Source organism: Corvus cornix, chromosome 4, assembly GCF_000738735.6.
Source record: "Corvus cornix cornix isolate S_Up_H32 chromosome 4, ASM73873v5, whole genome shotgun sequence".
In the NCBI taxonomy this organism is placed as follows: Eukaryota; Metazoa; Chordata; class Aves; order Passeriformes; family Corvidae; genus Corvus; species Corvus cornix.
The window spans coordinates 10,671,192-10,690,017 of record NC_046334.1 but is presented as its reverse complement, the minus strand read 5'-3'; the positions used below and the strand labels follow the sequence as shown (position 1 = coordinate 10,690,017).

Sequence of the window (18,826 nt, the reverse complement as noted above, 5' to 3'; positions counted from 1 at the left end):
CATTTGGCTTCAATGCTTTGGCATCACTGTCTCACGTGTATTCCACGCTAAGCTACGGTGCAGCAGTTGCCAGACTTGGGGAATGCTTTGTAATGAGTTAATAACCAGTTTGAATAGTGGTTACATCAATGCCCTGTCGCCTCCTGGGTCAGCAGGGTATTCTTAATTGTGCAGCCCCTGTAAAGATCTGGCCACTGGTGTGATGGAAAGGTTCAAGAACAAATTTTCTAAATGTTGTTTTGAGAGTTTAAAAATTATTAAAGTTAGTAATCAATTACCAAAGTAGGTAGAGTTTAAAAATGGATTAAAGTTAATAATCAATTCCCAAAGTAGGCGATACCTTCACAGAAGTTACATGCCACCAAAACATGTCAAGAAGTCTGATATACACTAATAGTGTATAATACACGAATAGAATTGTTAGTTGATCATTTTAGCATAACAGCTTTTCACCAAATTAGCTGTTTCCACACCACCTACAAGGAATACTTAATTCTGAGCATGGTTTAACTGTGACTCACACTGTAATGCATGTAGAAATACAGCAAAATTTGTCATTCCTTCAACTTGTGGAGTTTGGGGATCAACCAATAAGGAGGAGTAGGAGCTTTACCAGGTCAGAGGACATCACATGTTATTTAAAATTAATTGCAAAACAAAAAGAAATGTTCATCTGCCTCCTGGTTTTGGTTCAGGATGTATGGTGACAGCTCAAAGCTTTTTATTTTTACATTAATTCTGCTTGCCTATTGCATTAGACACAGGTGATCTAAAGCCTCTTCTCTTTGGGAAGGCTTATCTAGAGAACTACTGCAATAATGACATGGAACTCAGACTGTAATTGGAGCTACAGATTTGTTGGTTTGTAACTGAGAGGCAGAGGATGCTTGGTCATGCTGTCTAATGCTTTATTGTTTCTTTCTTTTGCTCTTGTCAAATCTGTTGAACTCAAAGACCCATCAAACAGTTGAGAGGATGAACTGCCTGTGTGAAAGAGTTAATGCCACCTTCTCTATTTCATGAGTCAAGAAATTCATGTTAGTATCTCTCTGCAATTCCCCAATATGAATGTGTAGTCAAGGTTTCATATATCTAATCTCACTCAGTTCCTCTTTTTTTTTTAATATAGGAAAAACTAGATATTTGGATACAACTAGACATTCTTCCATAAACAAGTCCAGATATTAAGTCATTTCTGTGGCATACAAAGAAGAAACTTAAGGCAGAGCCATACTTTGTTATATTTTATGTGCAATTCACATTTATTGATCCATCCAGGATGAGGGAGTTCTTGCTTTGGTGTAGATGTCAAAAGGCCCCTTTACTACTTGTGGAACCCACTTGCCTACACTGAAGGGATTTTTTTGTGAGAAAGGTTGAAACAATAAGTTTCTAACTGTAATTTCTTCCTTCTTTCTCTCCTGCTTCCCTGAAAAGCATTTTCCTGTGGAAAATTAGAAAGCTTATTATTGTGAGATGCGCTTGATGGAACTTACTGTTTTTGCAAAAGTGGTAAAATGTTGATATTGTTAAGTTAAACCCAGACTGATGCAGATTATCTGCTTACTATGTGGTCACAGATGAAAAACAAGAATATTGCACTCTTCAGTTTGAAATACATTTCTGAATGTAAAGTGAATGTATCTTTCTGTCAGTTTATAGTTTCTACTATAAACTATAGTTTTGGGGTTTGATGGAGATTTGTAAAAGTGTATGTTTGTGTTAAATAATCACAGTGATTTAACAAATTGTATTTAAGAGGAAAAAGAATCTACCTATTGCATCTAGTTAGCAGTGACCATATACTTCTGTCAAGTTACTCTTACAAGGGCATATTTGAGAACCAAAAGCTGATTTAGACATCATCAGAAAGGCTTCCTCTCTTTACAAGAGTAGGCTTTGGGCTTGTGTCCTGGGCATGCTGAGCATCACTGCCTACTCTTGTAAAGAGAGGAAGCCTTTCTGTTCAATATGTGCATGAGTGGTTGGACAGGTGGAGTGCTAAATTAGCAACCTAGCTAGCAGAACTAGTATCCAGCAGAAGTAGGATTTCTCTAAAGGCTCTCTGCACTGTGGGTATTGAGACTCTTCCTGTCAGATGTGTTAGTCCTTTGCTTTTCTGTGGAGATCCAGGACTGGTACTGGCACTACAGTTGTAGCCCTCTACACACTGTTGCTGAACAACCCATGTGCCCTGAACCATTAAGTCCTGTATCTTATTCTATACCTTGTTTCTCTTCAAAGGGGCATTGGATGGGGTGTTTTTGCATGAAGCAGATACTGGTTTGGATTTTTGAGGCAGGGATTTTTCCAGGGGTGGCCTGAAGGTAATTTTAATGGGATTTTTTTCTGGAACTGAGTGTTAAAACCATAGGCAGACCCTGACCCATCTATATCCAGCAAAACTCATGGTCGTTCCTGACTCGTCTACCTTATCAAGACTCTGTCCTACTAATATTCCCTCATGCCTGACTGTTCTCTACTTGGTCCAACTCGTACTTAGAATTACCTGCTCTTTACCTTGCTCCATGTACCCTGATCTGCCCTAAACCCAATTGTCACAGGTGTTGCCCTTTTTTGCTCTTGCTTCTTCTGGGTGGTTCTTCCATTTTTGCTTAGGTGGAGTTTATAGGCTAATCCAGCAAGTAGATTTTCACAGGGATGCTAACTTAATAGGTATTTGAGGGGTAGAGGTCCTCTTCTCTTCTGGCTCTCAAGTGATAATAAAAGAAATCAGTTCCACACCAAGATGCAGAAGTGACTTTGTTTAGACTTTTTATACGATTTTAGAAATGAAAGGAAGAAAGCCTGAACCCACCTCCTTTTCAAAAATTACACTGTTGTTTTACCTAAAATGTTCCATTAAGTTTTTGAGATGTATGCAAGGTTTTATGGGAGGCACTTTTTTCTCTTTTTCCTCAAACCAAAAAGTAATTTCAAACTGAGAAAAATAAAAACGTTTTCTTTGGGAAATTTAAGAATAATTAATTATGCCCTTTCTTGGTTCCAGCTGTTCAATACAAATGCATAATGGTAAGAGAAAAAAGCAGCCCAATGGAAAAAAAGTTGGAGGGCTGAGGCAGAATTTGATGTTTGGAGCCAAGTGTGTGAGGGCAAGTAATGAGAGGTCAAAACAGAACAGAATTCTCCATGGGTGTAAGAAAAATAAAACTAGACTGCAGCTCTTTGCCTGCATGGGACTGTGAGGATGCCACAATTATTGCCTATTGAAACCACTGCTTATATTGTTAAAATTGTACGGATGTGAATGAAGGAGAAAAATGACACCATCCTGCAAGCATATCTTCACATTTAATTATCTGTCCTTTGTTTTAATCTTACACATTCAAGAGGTATCATCGGCTCAGTCTGGTTTTGCATGCCAAAGATAAAGGGAGAGACCTGTGTCTGAGAACATTTCCAAAACATAATCATTGTTGTCCTTTAGAAGTGAAAAGGTGTGTTTCTCTCCGGAATTGTAAAAGAGATTTTGCACTTTTTTGAAGGTTATCTTTGGGACAGTGGGAAAAAGAGATTGTTCCTGTTCTGGAATTTGGCCTTTTTTAAAAGCCTGCCTGAAAGTAAAGACGAAAGACAGATTTGTATTCACTCCATGAAAGTGTGACAGAGACACAACTGTCTTACCAGATTTTAGGAGAGACAGGCTGGAATGGAAATAAGGAGACAGTGAGGATCATTTGCTGAGCTGCCTATAGAGCTGTAGTGAATGCCTACATGAATGAATATGTCTATGTTATATTTGACTTGTAGACACTGCTTTCCGCAAAAGCTTTGACTTAGAGTTTAGATGCAGCGCCTGCCTTTTACAAAAGTCCAAATGTGCTCCCTAGAAATCAGTCTCTGGTAGACTTTTAAGGACAGGTGGGTTAACAAAATTTGCTTGGATGGATTCTGACCATTTTACCAGGCAATTTGTGAACATAGCCTAGCCTTCTTACCATGCCTGCTGTCATCTGTCCATTGTGTTGGGAAGGAGGCCATGTTAGCATAAATCACTAGAAACAAATATTGGATAGCATTTGGCTAAGATCTCCATGGCATAATCCTAAAACCCAATTTTGTTGGTGTTTCCTCATTTTGTGACCTGTGGGTGTGTACTTATTAATGTAATACAAACTTTGTTCATTTCATATGGCAGTGTTTTTCTTCAAATTTTTTTCCCCAGCCTAAACCTTGCAAAATCAAAGTATAAGAACATTGCTCCCATGCCCCAACTAAACCACTCATCCTATTGTAAGGAAATGGGAACAGACTGCTCAGGAAAGTGATTGATTCACCATCCCTGGGGGTATTTAAGAGACATGCACATGTGGCCCTTAGGGCTGTGGTTTAGTGGTGAACTTGGCAGTGTTGGGTTAAAGGCTGAACTCGGTGATGTTAGAGGTCTTTTCCAGCCTAAATAACCCTATGATTCTATTAAATTATTTGGTGAAACCTACTGTCCTGAAACCATGCTGACCAGTATTCACTGTTAAATCCTCCAAGTCATTGCCGGTAGAGAGCTGAAACCAGTTGTTCCATTGTCTTGCTAGAGAGTGTGTCTGGTCTTTTCCACTTTAAAAAACACAGTTGTAGTGGTAAATCTTTGATTCCTAGAAACTTCTCCATTTGTTTAAGATTTATAAAAATACATTGTTGAGTTATTTTCTTCTTATCTAGTTTCTTGAAGACTTACAGTGTGTATTATTCACATCTGTAAAGAAAATGTCCTACGTTATTTTTAGATGCAGATAATTTGTATTACTGACTGCACAAAGTGTATATTAAATGTCCCCTATACTTTTTTTTTAGACTTTTCCTTTCTACATGACCTAGATTGCTATGTAAAATGCAGTTTGTCCTGTTAGTTAGCAAGGTCCAATAGTTTAATGATTCGATGTGTGCCAATCAACTCTCCTTCAGTTTTATGCACTACAATTGCAGTTGTGAAGCACTGTGGTTTTGAAATGTCTATAGCCAGTAGCAGCATATTTTTACATAGAGGGCTACCCTTTCCTTGGGGGCTTTTTGTGCCATTTTTTCCTGAAAGCGCAAGTTAGCATCATTCATTTTAGCTTTCCAGTCCCATGACCTGTTCCACCTGCTTTCAGCAATAGCAGCCATAACCAACTTCTTATTGTCCCCGGGCCTTTGTAACTCTTCGTGCTCATTGTTTATTGCAAACCAGCACCTGTCCTGTTTTCACATAGATAGTGAGTTCAGCTCATGAGTTAGATTTTGTTATTTTCCATTTTTATTTTGAGAGAAGACTCATTCCAAAGACAAAGAGTAAGTTTCCCATCCTTGAGAGTACTTTGTCTATTTAGCCTTTAGTGCCTCACTACTGGTTGCCAGAGCTTGCAGAGCACTTGTCTGAGCATTTTGGTTTGACTTGTTCAGATACCTTTTTCTCCAGTCTGGGATCTTGCATGACCAAACCATGATGCAGATTGAATCCTAGCTTGCACTTAGATAATATTTAAGTTTTAGATTTGTCCCTGTGTAAATTTTGTAAGTCCATATATCCTTAGCTTTACCTTTTCTTGGATTGTAGACATTTAGAATACTTCTTGCCCCTATATTTATTCATTTCCCTTCCACAATTTCTGAGCTTGCCAATTTGCTTCTCAACATCTCAAAAATATTAATCAGACCTTAATTTTACAGGAATGTATATTCCTGTGTTTAAATTCATAAATATAGAAGTCTGAATGTCTAAAAAACAGTCAACTCATGCCTCATAACACTGCTGGTTGGAAATATTCAGAAATTCTAAAATTGCTTTAAGATCATGAGCTCATAAAATTAATACATATTGGGGATAAGGTAGTAGTTATCTTCCTGTTTTCTGAACTCCTAGGATTCTTGACTTCCAGCTGTTCTGTATCCATCTGGGACAGGAGTTTGCTTTTTAGAGTAAAGCTGTGATTCTCCCTTCCCCTTTTGGTTTTAGAATATGAAAGTGAAGGGAAAACATGTGAAATTATGAATCTTGCAGTGGCATTATAAGATAATGTAATACTGGGGATTTCCCTTACCCCCATTCCAATCCAACCTGTTCTTTTACCCAACTGTACCATCAAGGTTCTGGTGCAACTCCAGACCTCTTTCTTGGAAGCTTCCCTTTGGTTGTACTTGTATTTCTAAGGTGTCACATAGTCCTTTTTGAAAATACACGTCAAAAAAAGGAAATTACATTGTTTCCAAGTTACAGTCCATACTGAATTCACAGGTGAAGTAATTGCTCAACGTGTACCAAAATTCCTTCATCTGCCACCAACAAGAAGGCTGTGAGTGCAGTGGATTTACTGGACCTTGTAGTTTGCAGCAGTGATAAAATCAGCAGCAGCTCCTGGCCAGATTTAACAGTACAGATCCAGGGCCAAGAAGGTCTCTCTACTTCATCTCTTTTTCAGAGGGGCAGGGAAGATCTCTTCTTCCTTCTCTGCCCAATCTTCCAGGTCTCAGGCTAACCAGTGAGATTGGTGGTCGGCTTTCCCTTGCTGGTAGTGGGAGTCAAGCAAGTCTTGCAACTCATTTTGGAAAAGAACAGGCCTTGCTGGAAAGGCCAAGGAAAGGCTTTGCAGTTGTCCACCCATTTTCTCTGGCACTGTTTTGGATCTGAACACATTCAGACCTATCTTATTTCCACAGAATAACCACTTAAAGGGGAGTGGGTGAGGGTCCTTATAATTTCTAAAGATCTGAATACAAATAATTAAATAAATAAATGTTTAGCCTTCATCAGTCATATAACAATGAACTTTAGATTACTGAGATCTGGGCCCTTACTGCTCTCTGTACTGATTATAAGAGATGAAACAAACTGCCTCCTTTCAGGCTCCATTTCCACCCTCAGCGGCATTTCTAAGCCTCAGTGTCATTTCATGTATCTCTGCCGACATTAGATTTAAAATTGCCTTTTGACTATCCTGTTCTGCAGGAAACAAACTGTTAGCAAATCCCTTTGCTAAGAAAGCCTCTTCTGGGTAGTCCGGGAGTTTATTTTTCAGTTTAAGCATAGTCTCATTGTCTTTCCCACCCTTTGTAAAGAGAACAAGAGACTGGATTAAAAATTAACTTTTTCCATCTCTTTTTGCATCTCCCTCCAAAGTAGGGGCATATACAAGCTGAGATTTAATTAAAAGCAAACTTGATATTTAATTTTTTCAGTAGTATTTCAAGAAGAGTTTAATTGTACATATAGAAATATTCTTGCAGCAATAATTATTCTTGAACAAGCAGTATTCTCCCCTGTGCTCTCTTTACTGTGTGAAGGATGGACTGTCTTTGCTGCTTAACTCAGTTAAGTAGGTTTCATGCAGTTTCAGCTCCACCGTGATCACCCAGCCTGCTCTGCCATGGACCTCCTTTTCTTCCCCTGCATTCTCCCTCTGCTCTGTTTTCTCTGTGTCAAGGAGCTTGCAGCAAAGAAAACTATCAAATAATCAATCGATAAGGGTAAAGAATATAGGGTATCCTCTAATTTTTGAACTAGATTGTGATTATCTTAAAAGCAACCTCCATCCTGTTGTTATCTTTATTTTTCCTCAATCTTTTCCCTTTTTTTTTTTTTTTTTAAAACACGTGGGTGACTCCTTCCCTGCCCATGGCTGTATACTTGGGTAAATGGAAGAAGAGACATCCTCGGAGGAGGAAGGGGGGGGAAATTATGAAAGTCAGCATGGGGTCCTCCTCCCCCCACAGGACTGTTTGCTGACTCCCCATACTGTACACATCCTCCTTTTCTGTCTCCTGCAATACCTCCTCTTTCCTGTTAGTAGGCTAGCTAGGAATGGCATTGGTTTTTGTGGGGGGCAGGCCAGAAGGGCTGGTGCACACAGAGAGCTAGCCTAGGGAACAGGGGAAACTGCAGAGTTCCTCTCCCCATGTACCAATCACCAGTTACCAGTGTAATCGGGAAACGGGTTCCTTTGCAAATGGGGGAATACATGGCAATCCTTTCCCAACTTCTCCTTCAGGCAGTCCTGTACACCTGATCAAGCTGTTAAAAAAACCAACATTGTGAGGGAAGAAAATCTAGGTATTTCTGCTGTGATGGAGCTTTGTGGAGGGTATCAGAGCCACATGTCGGAAGAGGCAGTGCCCACCTCAGAGGTGTTGCAGCTAATTAAAGATTACACACAGTGACAGCTTCATTTTGGGTAGCATTGTGAAGAGCACTGAAAATCAGAAATGCCACAACTGGAATGTCCACAATTACCTGTGCTGCTCTGTAAGGTGCAAGAAATGGCAGAAGAGAAAGAAAGACACAGAGAGAAGTCTGGGAGACTAAGCGCTGCCAAAAAGAGAAAATCCCCTCTCTGTTGTAATCCCTGTGTTCCTTAAACGTCCTCCCTCCACTCCCCTGCCCCAGGAACATTTTGATGGCACTGAAAGAGGCTGTTTGTCCCAGAAGCATGAATACATCTCAGCTCTTTTGCTTGAGGAGGACATCAGTAAGTACTGACTAATGTTCTAGCTAGGAACTTAGGACCAAGTAAGTCTCGTATTTTCAAAGGAAAAGTAATAGTCCCATTTTTAGGGGCTCATTTTTGTTTACCTTTGTTTACTGCAGTTCATGAGTGTAGCTCAGGAGTGTTCCGAACTTGTGAGCAAATGTCATTGTGTTTTGTGGAGTTACATGTGGAGCCCAACAGCCCTTTATAAACTTGTGTTTAGATACTCCTTTGTGGCTAGTATAACTTTTTGGCTTTTTGGACATATAATACCAGGAGCTTTTCTGTCCCTTCTCTAAAGCAATGTGACTTACAGCCTGGTTGTGCCTCAGCAGAGGGCTTGACCACCTGATCCCAGAGCAGCAATACCAGGAGCAGTGTCAGCATCCATTCAAAGCTTTGAGCTCAGCTTCTACCTAACCTGTGTCTGTGTGAAGGAGTGCTCTCTGATAATCACTCTGTGCTCTTTGGATGGCTAGAATGTTCCAGCTCAGCAGCAATGTGTACCTTTCACTTCTGAATTCCTATTTTGTCTTTCATTTTATCTATGTGGATCCTATTTCTGGTGCTTTCCAAATAATTTCTAAATATTCAAGCCTAATGCTACCTAGAAGCAGTATGTTATCAGCATGTGTGTTCCCTCCAGAAAGATTTCCTAATGCTGCAACATGTATGTGTCCTTAATAGGAACACTTAATACTTCTTGAAAGGCTGTCCCAGTAAGTGGTTAAGTGCAGGTTTGGAGTCCTGTGCTCAGGAGGTTCTGCCAAATCCCAGCTGATGCATCTAATTTGCTAAAGAACGTGGCTTCTGCTCTCTCAGCAAAGATTTCATTCCTCATGGGCAGTGGGGAACTTGCCCTCTTTATGTTAATGTTCACCAGCTTAGTGTTGTCTGAGACAGCCAAATTTGTTAATAAGAAGAGGAACTGGTCTGTTGGTCTCTATGTACTTTGCTCTGTTGTTGCTTTCTGAAGTCCTCCCATCCTGTACTCAGCCCCTTTTTCATGTGTGAGAGGAACATTTTGTATGCATTAGCCTGCAAGCATATCTTACACATTGGGACAAAACCACCCATTCTGTGGCAACACATCTTCTTCCAAACAGGTGCTTCCTCATTTACACCCGGTGGGAGCTTGTTAGCAGCTCTTCCTCGACTGTTAATAGAAGAGCTGCCTAGAGAGGGTCAAGTATCTCATAAGAAAGCAAACCCGAGTTTGGCAAAACGTGTTTCCTCTGTCTCCTTTTCGCTTCTGTTTCACATTTGGGCAGCATTAAAGCCGATTACTCACTCCAGAAGCTTTGTCTTTGGCTGCTCATGCTAGCACCCTTCTGTAGAATCTGTTCTGCCAGGTCCCTCACTTCTGGTTAAAATCTGCTGGTTTGAAAAACAGGTAAACCTATAAGATGCCTTTTGTTTGCTTATGTTGTTTGGAGAAACTAGAGAAAAGTCAGTGTCTTTAAAAAACAGAAAGAAAAATAATTTGAAAGTGTCTACCTAGAGAGTGTGTAAGGTCCATCCTGAGATGACTCCTCCTTTTGTGACATGATATTCCTTCAAGAGTAAACATTCTCAAAGGAATCTGAATTTTAAATTCATTTTTGTACATGATATTGCCTAGAGAAAGCAAGATTCCTGAGACTGCTCAACATGCACTTTCCAGGGAATTATTTTTCCAGTGTGTACTTCTTTCCCTCTGAATTCAGCAGGTTGGGGAGGTTTGGGGTTTTTTTTCCCTCTTGTTTTTCGGTTTTAATCTGTCCTATATTTTTTGTCTGCTCCTTTTCTCTCTCCCTCTACTCCATGATCCATTTTTCTTTCTCTCCCTCTAAGTTCCCTGCTCAAGTGTACCTCCTGTTTCCTCTCATCCAGCTTTTCGCTCTCTGTTTCCCCTCCTTACCCATTTAATAGCACAGGACCTTGTTTTGGTATTGCCACAGTTCACAGGAAATTACTGCTGACACCACGGCTTTCTGTGGTCTGTATACCTCTGGAAGATGGAAATAGTATTAAATACTTGTTGCCATATTAAATGGTTTTTTAACCAGTCATGGGACAGATGAAGGACTGGGGAATCTCAGCTATAGTCTTACTCATGTAGTAGCAACATCCATGAGAGAAATTTGGCCTCCCCACCTGCAGTCTGACCACTAATCCATTTCAACTAGAATTTTAGTATTCCAAACTATGGAAATGCTTCACTGGATCAAGATTATTTGTAGTTTTCCCTTATCACAAATGGCTAAAACAAAACTAAAAATGTAGGAATTTTCTATTGTTAAGTTGCCAGGGACATACACACTTAGAGGATTTGTCTATGGCAGGAGAATGCAGTAAATTAGGGTTACAAACCCTTGCAGACTTACAGATGGAAAAGCAATTTTAAGTGATTTTTTTGGGAGAGTGACTTTTAAGCCCTTCATATCATGTGAAACTGGTCCCATCACTTGAAGACAGCTTCATTGTTCCCACAGACACATGCATAGAACAGAAATATTTAAAACCTTTTAAGACATTTCTGGAGTAGTTACTATGTGTATCACAAACTACACAATGCCCATGGGTGTACAGTAAAATTTAGTGTATGCGGTCACTCTGAAGATGGATTCACCTTATTCATCTGACTACATGGGGGTTGCTAGTCCAGGATCAAGGAGAATCATTTCTGTGTTTGTCCAAGCACCTGCTCGCATCCCCTAGGTAAAAGACAATACAATGGGGAAACTGTATGTACCAAAAATTTTGTGTCTGAAGCAGGTAAAGCTCTGGATGTCAGTGGGAGATGTCAGAGATCTCTCACCATGACACAAGAGAAGTCACCAGCTGTGCCGCTCTGGAAATTTCCCTTTCCACTTACCCATTCCTGTACCTGGTTTGCAAACAGCACAGGGATTACATCCCCAGTCCTTCCCAAGGTGCAGACAGGAGTGAAAACTGCTATCAAAATAAAAAATCCAGGTTACATAAGGGGTGGGCTGTTTTCCAAGGGCCCTGCTGAAAGGGACATGGGTCCATTTACCCTTCGAGCAGGCACCCTTGCTCGAAGCCTGCTTTGGCTGGGGATGGACAGCGTGTCAGATGCACTGCAAACCTGGGATTTTTGTGCTAATGGAGCAGTGGAAAAGGCCCCAGCTTGGCAATAACTGGGGGTCAGGGAGGGGGAAAACCATGGGTACCAGTGCAGTCCTTCAGGAGAAAGCAGACTGTGAAAAGAACAGGGCCCCTAAGCCCTTCTGCCTTTCAGTAAAAGCTGCACTGCTCATACCACGCATGTCAATCCTGCATTGCTGTCAGCAAGATGTTTCCCACTGCAGCTGGCCAGGGAAAGCTGAATAAACGCCAACAGAACCCTTACGCCTTATTATCCACTCACCTGTCTGGAGCATCCTTCTTGCCTTCTCTGCTTCCCAACTACTTGGCAAGCCTTGTGCCAGAGAGGGTGCACGCTCTTTGGCTTCTGGGCAGCACAGGTCAGAGTAGAGTGGAAATGTCAGGGCTGTAACTTAAGCAGAACTTCCAGCATTGTGCTTCCTATAGCAGACAGCAGCTGTGGAGTGGCCAGCACAGACTGGGAGCTCTCCTGGGTGCACTCTGGCACCTTTGGCTCTTTCACCCAAAGGCAGCTGATGTGTCTGCTTTGCTCTGCTTCTGTCTAGGCTCTCTGCTATAATACAATGTACTGGGTCAAAAAACCCAAAACATTCATGTCAGTATATAGGGTAGTTTATTCATGCTCCTGAGCATCACATTCCTCTGTAAAAAGCAAGGACTTTTGGAAAATCCTAATGGGTAAGTCTGAAAACAGGTACTGAGAGGACACTGAATGGCAGGGCATTGTTGTTTGTTTTTCTTTTAAGGTGGTCTTTTATCACCTCTCAGATTTCTCGAAGAAAATAACATGGGTCATTGTGATTGATTTTCAGTTAATTGAGAATACGTGGTGTCTCTCTCTCTCCTCCATTTTTCTTATCTATTCCACCACTTTTATTTTCCTATTAATAGACCCTGCTTTGCCTTTTCAACTTAGTGAGAGATTTCTCACCTACACAACCTCAATGGGAGCACTTATGTAAGGACTGCACAGTCTGCCCCTGTGCATCTTAATGAAATTGGAGAAACTAAGGGTTTTTTTTTCTTTTTCTTTGGGATTGCATTCTTCTTTCTTAAAGACTTTTTTTGGCCTCACAAAATTAGATCACTACTGTGCAAAAAACAACCCACTGTGATCACAGCTGTGATTGCACAATGCCTGAATTTTCTTGAATGTTGTTCCCATCTCTTCAAGATTAAGTAAGATCCAGTGGGTTGGACCTTTGATCTGCACAATAAAAGGCAAGGAGGTAGCTTGTAAATTCTTCCTTTCATCTTCATTCTTTGCAGTTTGGGACCTGAAGGCCTGAAATAATTTTTGCTTGCTACGAGGAAACTTTATGTAATATATGTGGAGGTGCTATTATGATAATTAGTGTTGTTAGGAAAAATCAATGTGTGTAAGTCATCCAACAGCAAACAATGATCTTTGCACAATCAGCAATTTATCATGCGTTGCCAATGCAGGAGGGCTAGGACTATTTTATTCAGATAAATTTCTCATTCATTTAGTCAGTAAATCATGGTGCACTTCATGATAGTAATTTTTAATGTGACTGCATTTTGTTAAGTTTTAATCACACATAATGGATTTTATCTGACAATGAGGTCAACCTGTAGTCTCTTCCTCTGTCATTTGTATCTTACCATCTCATCATGGGCAAGATCACAGTCATACCCGGATGCCCCAGACTTCAAGGGGATAGGGAAATACAAAAGGCACAGGAAGATGAGCTGTTAAGACTGATTTTTAAAAATTGAGGCTTAGGTGAGGATTTACTCTCAGTGGAACAACAACAGATTATAAACTTGATGTATCTTTGTGTCTGAGTGTAGCTGAATTTGTTTGAAAACTGTTTGCATGAGCTCTCTAATGACACTTTTGAGCTGACCAGTTTGAGTCGGGGGTGCAGGAGCACCTTTAATCCACTGGATACCCTGGCAGGGATGTAGCTTATGCTGCTCTTTTGTCTGCATTCCATGGTGGACTTTTTCATTGGAAAAGCAGTGGAAGATGAGGCATAGAAGTGAGGCAAGGAACCTTTGTGGTTTTCAATGAGAGACAGGCTCTTTTCTTCAGCATCCTCATCTTGAGTCTGAACTCTGCTGCGACTTGCTCATTCTTAAACTGGTAGAAAAAGCCCTGTGATGCGATGCGCGAGTGGGGGGGTGGAAAGAGTCCATCCTGATTGCGTCCCTGTCGGAGCAGCTCTGGGGGATGCCGCGCAAACACACTTGGACACACTCTGACACACCAGAGTTGGTAAATACTCGCAGCCACTCACACACACAAGTTGGATAGCTCCTGCAGCGTCGCCGGGGATAAAGAGGCGGGAGGGGTCCTTTGTATGGAGTTCCAAGGGGTTTATTGGGGTCCCCGCTCAAAGGGATCCAGAGACAAAGAACACAGAACACTGAGGGGTCCGGGGTTTTATCCAGATTGGCACCAGGGGAGGGCAGAACATCAGAACCTGGCATTTGGCAGCCAGCGGGTGGAACGGACATGGGGTGACAGGACAGTGACCACTGGGGAAGGCAAGGGGTGGAACAAGGGACCCGGGAACCAGTGGGGTATCAAGGAAAGGAGAACTAACTAGAACATAGACTTTAAAAGGGTAAAGGGGGGTGGTCTTAGACCTCTGAGCCTGCCCACCAGCAGACCTCCACTGTTTTGGGGCTCTGTGGCTCCTTGGTCATTCTTGCAGTGGACTCAACCACTGCAACAGCCACGTTGTCTTCTTCTACAACAGGAACGTGCCCTGGATCTCCCTTGCAGCTTCAATACAATTCTCCAGGTCTTGCTTTTGTTTCTGAGTGGCTGTGGAGTGTTTCCATTTGCTTCTTATATATGTGGTTTGACTTGTTGTCCTTGCCCTTTAAAGCAAGCTGTGGCTGTTTTTTTCCTCTTTCCTTCTGGCTTCCCTATGGTTTGGTCATCTTCTTTCCCCCTATGTCCCGCACGGGGCCCGCAGTCACCTGTCCCAGCACCGGAAACAAGAGAGAAATGGGGGGGGGGGGGGGGGGGGGTGTTGTCTATTCTTAAGTGTGCATCACAGAGGCGGTCACAATTTTAAGTGGCTTAAAGAATTGTCCATATTCAAACTGGCCAGCTGATAGGTTCTATCAGGTCACAGAGGAAGCAGTAAGCACCCCTTAGCAAGGACATCCCTTCCGGGACTATGCTTGCTAACCTATGACAGGATGAAAGGTACTACAGAAGTATAAAATCCTCATAATGTCCCAGAAGGCTGGCCACTGATCTTGAAAGACCCATTTCAATTCTCCCTCCAGATCCCCTGATTTCTGTCTTTTGTTGTTCCTCTGAGAGAGTGACAATCTGGAGACTGATGACCCTTTCTCTTACTACAGTACTAGAGGGGGGAGAGGGAGAATTAATTGTCCATGAATTTTGCAGGAGTTTTTTCCTCCTGTATCAAAATATTGGGATACCTTGTGTGTACTGAAGCTGTGACTTGCCACCCTGTCATGGCTTCCATGTGGAGCCTGACCTACTCTTTCTAGGTCAGACTCTCTCTTGTTACACTGCTGCAAGTCAGGAATATTTGTTGAAGATAATGAACTTATGCAGAAGCCATTTTAGAAAAAAAAAAGGTCATTTGTTTGGTAAATTGAAATTGAATAAACCTTCTCTGATGTTGGGCAGTTGAGGGGTTTTTTTGTTAGTATTGAAGAGAAGAGCAACCTGAAAACATTTTGTCTTAGCAGGTTTTTAGTGTCTCTCTCTGTGTCTTTCTCTGTCTTACTAATGCGACTTTGCCTACAGCCTCATGCATTAGCAATGCAAAGCAGATTTTGAAAGTCAAGGGAATCCAGGCTCTTCCAGATGAACACTGATTTTAAAAAAGACAAAAATCTAGAAAGAATAAAGGTTGTCCAAGTGACATATGGTGTGACAGTGACCCTACTGTAAAGACAGATGTACAGAGCTAATGGTAATCCTACACCAGAGCCAGATAACATTCTGAGGTTAGGAAATCAAAGCCCCATGCTTTGGCTTAGCAGAGAATTAGCATGTGGAGCCTGCCTTAGTTCTGGAAACAGGGCGATTCAGTTCTTAGTCATGTTGCATTTGGGCTTTCAGCTTTGGTAGCAGCAAGATCCTACCTCATCCTGTGCAGGAAAATCAGACCCATGTAGTTTGAGAAGGGAACAGAGTGTATTTAGTAAAGCTTCAGTGTTTAGATGGATTTGTAGAGAAGGTGTATACTCCTTCTGATAATTAGTTCTGAGAAATTCACATCTATTACTGCAGAAACAGGTCATACACTGCTTCAAAGCTGTGGGGCTTTTAAGTTGGGGAATAAGTGCTGGGGAATAAGCAGCAGTTGGTACCCAAGGGATATTTTGGAGCCTTTTTCACATGGGGACCCCAGGAAGTAACCTACAGCAAACTAAGCCTCAGGTTTGTCCAAGAGCCACCTCTGCGCATGGAAGTTTGCTATCCTTTAATGACAGAACCACGTCCCAAGGTTTGGAGTGCAGCTGTGGTTGCCTTGAGTCCCAGCACAGGCAGCCCCCGGCCAGCAGTTTTGGGGCAGCTTCAGGTGGTCAAGCACTGTGCAAAGGCACATTCTTCTTCCAGAGAAGACAGGGGAGTACATCCGATGCAATTATTTTATTTGCCAGTGGCTTGGTATTGAGTGAGTGAATTCCTTTTTGCATAAATGCCCTTCTTAAAAAAAAAAGTTGTGGTCAGTAGTGAAAACCAGGAATGTTTTGTGTTGTCTGGCAAACTACCTCTACCTCACGCAAGCCCACCTCTCTGCTTGTGACTCCCCTCTCTTTCTTCTGGTTTTTAAATATATTTAGGAATGAGATCTTCCTTATTTGTATTTTCTGAAAATACAGAAAGTAGGTCATGTCTTCCAATCGTTATATCAGTAGCAATCCTTGGAAAACAGAAATTAATAGGGTAGGACCATAATTTTTTGGTGCAGTTTTGGATGCCTTAGCAGCATTCAGTTAGGCTTGATTTTTAAGATGGCAAAATCATCCCAGTATCACCAAAAAAGATGATCATCACTGAGACATTTTGACCATACTCATTGCATTTCTTTTTTATGTTTACTTTTGCTTTCCCACAAAGGAAGTATCTGGATACAGGAGAAAAACACAAATCTAAAATGCCTAAAGGCAACATATGATTAAAAAGAAAAAGGTGTTTTCAGGCTTATTTTGGAAGGAAATATCCTGGCTCAGTTGCAGAAGGCAGACAAGGGTTTAAAGAATTTGTTGATGTTGTTCTTCAAATCCTATGCACATGTTTTGTACCATTATTGGTCAGGAATGGGGACCTGTCATATTTTTTTTCTATTTGCTATCAAGTGTTTCTGTCATAGTATCTGGATCCAAGTACAAAACTACGGTTATGACAAAGTGTTGTATTTAAGTCACTCTAAAGTTGAACTGTTTTATCTATTTAAAAGGCACATGTCAGATTTTTTTAATAAAATCTTTTTGAAGGATTTTTGGGCTTATTCATTCCTTTTAGAAGCAAGCTTGGGTGTTTATCGTCATTTCTCTTTGCATTTTGCATTCAAATGGTGGTGCTATTAAAATAATTTTTTTTAATTGGCCTCTGTGCATATCTGTCCATGCTTTCCTGTTGCATCATCTGCTTCTTGTTTCCGTCCTGCAAGCAGAGTTACATCCTCTTGCTTAGAATAATGCATGATGGGGGAAAAGAGGAAACTAATTTAAATCCTTAAACCAGGAAACAGTCCACTTACGCAATCCCCTCTTGTTTTTGATGGTGTCCCTGGAAGCCAGAGCACATTTAGTCATTCCTGCACACACAGACAAACAGCCACCATGAATAGTGAATATTTAAAATCCAGGCTGTTAACACAGGATCTGTATTGGGTTTTGTTGCAAGTGATGGATCGCTAATAGTTTAAAACTCAGAGACTGGGAACTTCTTTTGTAAGTTGAAGGGGATTATTTCATGCTGATTGTCCCTGTCAGAATAGAAAAGTCTATTAGCAGAGGTGGGATTGTGCATCCAGGGGTTGCTTGCAATATGTAATTTACTGAAAACACACATGTAGCAAAAATCAAACCAAGCAGCTAAGATTTCCAGTCTGTGCTGCTACTGTCAGATCAAGCACCTGAAAAGGAGACACTACATAATACTCACCTGGCAAATGTGGCCCGATCAGGTTTTTGCCTTGTGAAATGTGGTTTGGCTCAGCAATTGATAAAGTTGCTTGTAATACAGAGGGCTTGCTCAGTAATGGTGTTGTGAAAATTCTTTTAATTATTACACATAATCAATCCTGAACTTTATGGTAATTCCGTTTTGGAGCACTAAAAATTAATTTAATAGAATCATAAGAACTGAGGGGTGCAGACACAGTCTGCCTGTTCTTGTTCCATACTCTTGACAGCAGGTCTAGCATTTCAGTTCACATGACTCTGTTCTTCACATGCAAAGGGAAGTTTTCAAAAAGGCAGTGATGCTCCTGAATCCCACAGAAAGTGAGTGCAGGTTGAGTCTCTAATTCTCATTTCTTCTTTTAAAAATTTCTCTCTGTATCTTTATTATTTTGATCTGACTAGACAAGAATGCCCAAACATCTTCCACAGTTGGTAAATTTTATTAGTAACACTGACAGATAAATATAATCCCTGTTACCCTTCCCATATTCCTGGTTTCACAGGCATTGGCTGTTAGCCCTCAAGAATTGGCAAATAAAATGTAATAAATCTTTCATTTCACCTGTTTGTCACCCTGTTCCTATCAGAGTTGCACTAAAGGGGCTTTTGGTCCCCATGACACCTCTCCATAGCCTGTGTCAGGGATGATACAGTACTGGCATTTTGGGAAATCCCTGTAGTTTTGGGGACTTAAAGATTGGGCTCATGGCCCCTTTACTTGAGTCAGTGATCTTACTAGAGAAGTGTCCTGGAAACAAAGTTGTAAATTTTTGGAGAAAGATGGACAGCCAGCTGCAGGACACAGTTTTTTCCCTAGAACCATTGAGCACCTCTGTCATCAGAGTAGAGCAAAAGGCTCCAGAGTGGCAATGCTGTCTTGGCAAATGCCTTTTCCATCGCAAAGCTGAACTGCTCAGGGTCCCTCCAAAATAGTGATTGTCAGCAACTCAGACTTTGACCTACTCAAATTTTATCCTACTTCCGTGCATCTGCACTCCTGTTCCTTTAAAAATCCCACTGTTCCTTGAAAGGGCAAAGGAATGTACTGCTAATTCTTACTTTCCAATGAATTATGCCCTTGAGTGGCCTCTGAGGGAGAT

The 18,826-nt window shown here is 41.2% G+C and overlaps 1 protein-coding gene across 4 annotated transcripts in view; it reads left to right on the top strand.

Annotated features, from left to right (window-relative positions):
- MAML3 (mastermind like transcriptional coactivator 3) overlaps positions 1 to 18,826 on the top strand; it is a 269,830-nt gene that overhangs the window by 184,902 nt on the left and 66,102 nt on the right. The window lies entirely within an intron of this gene.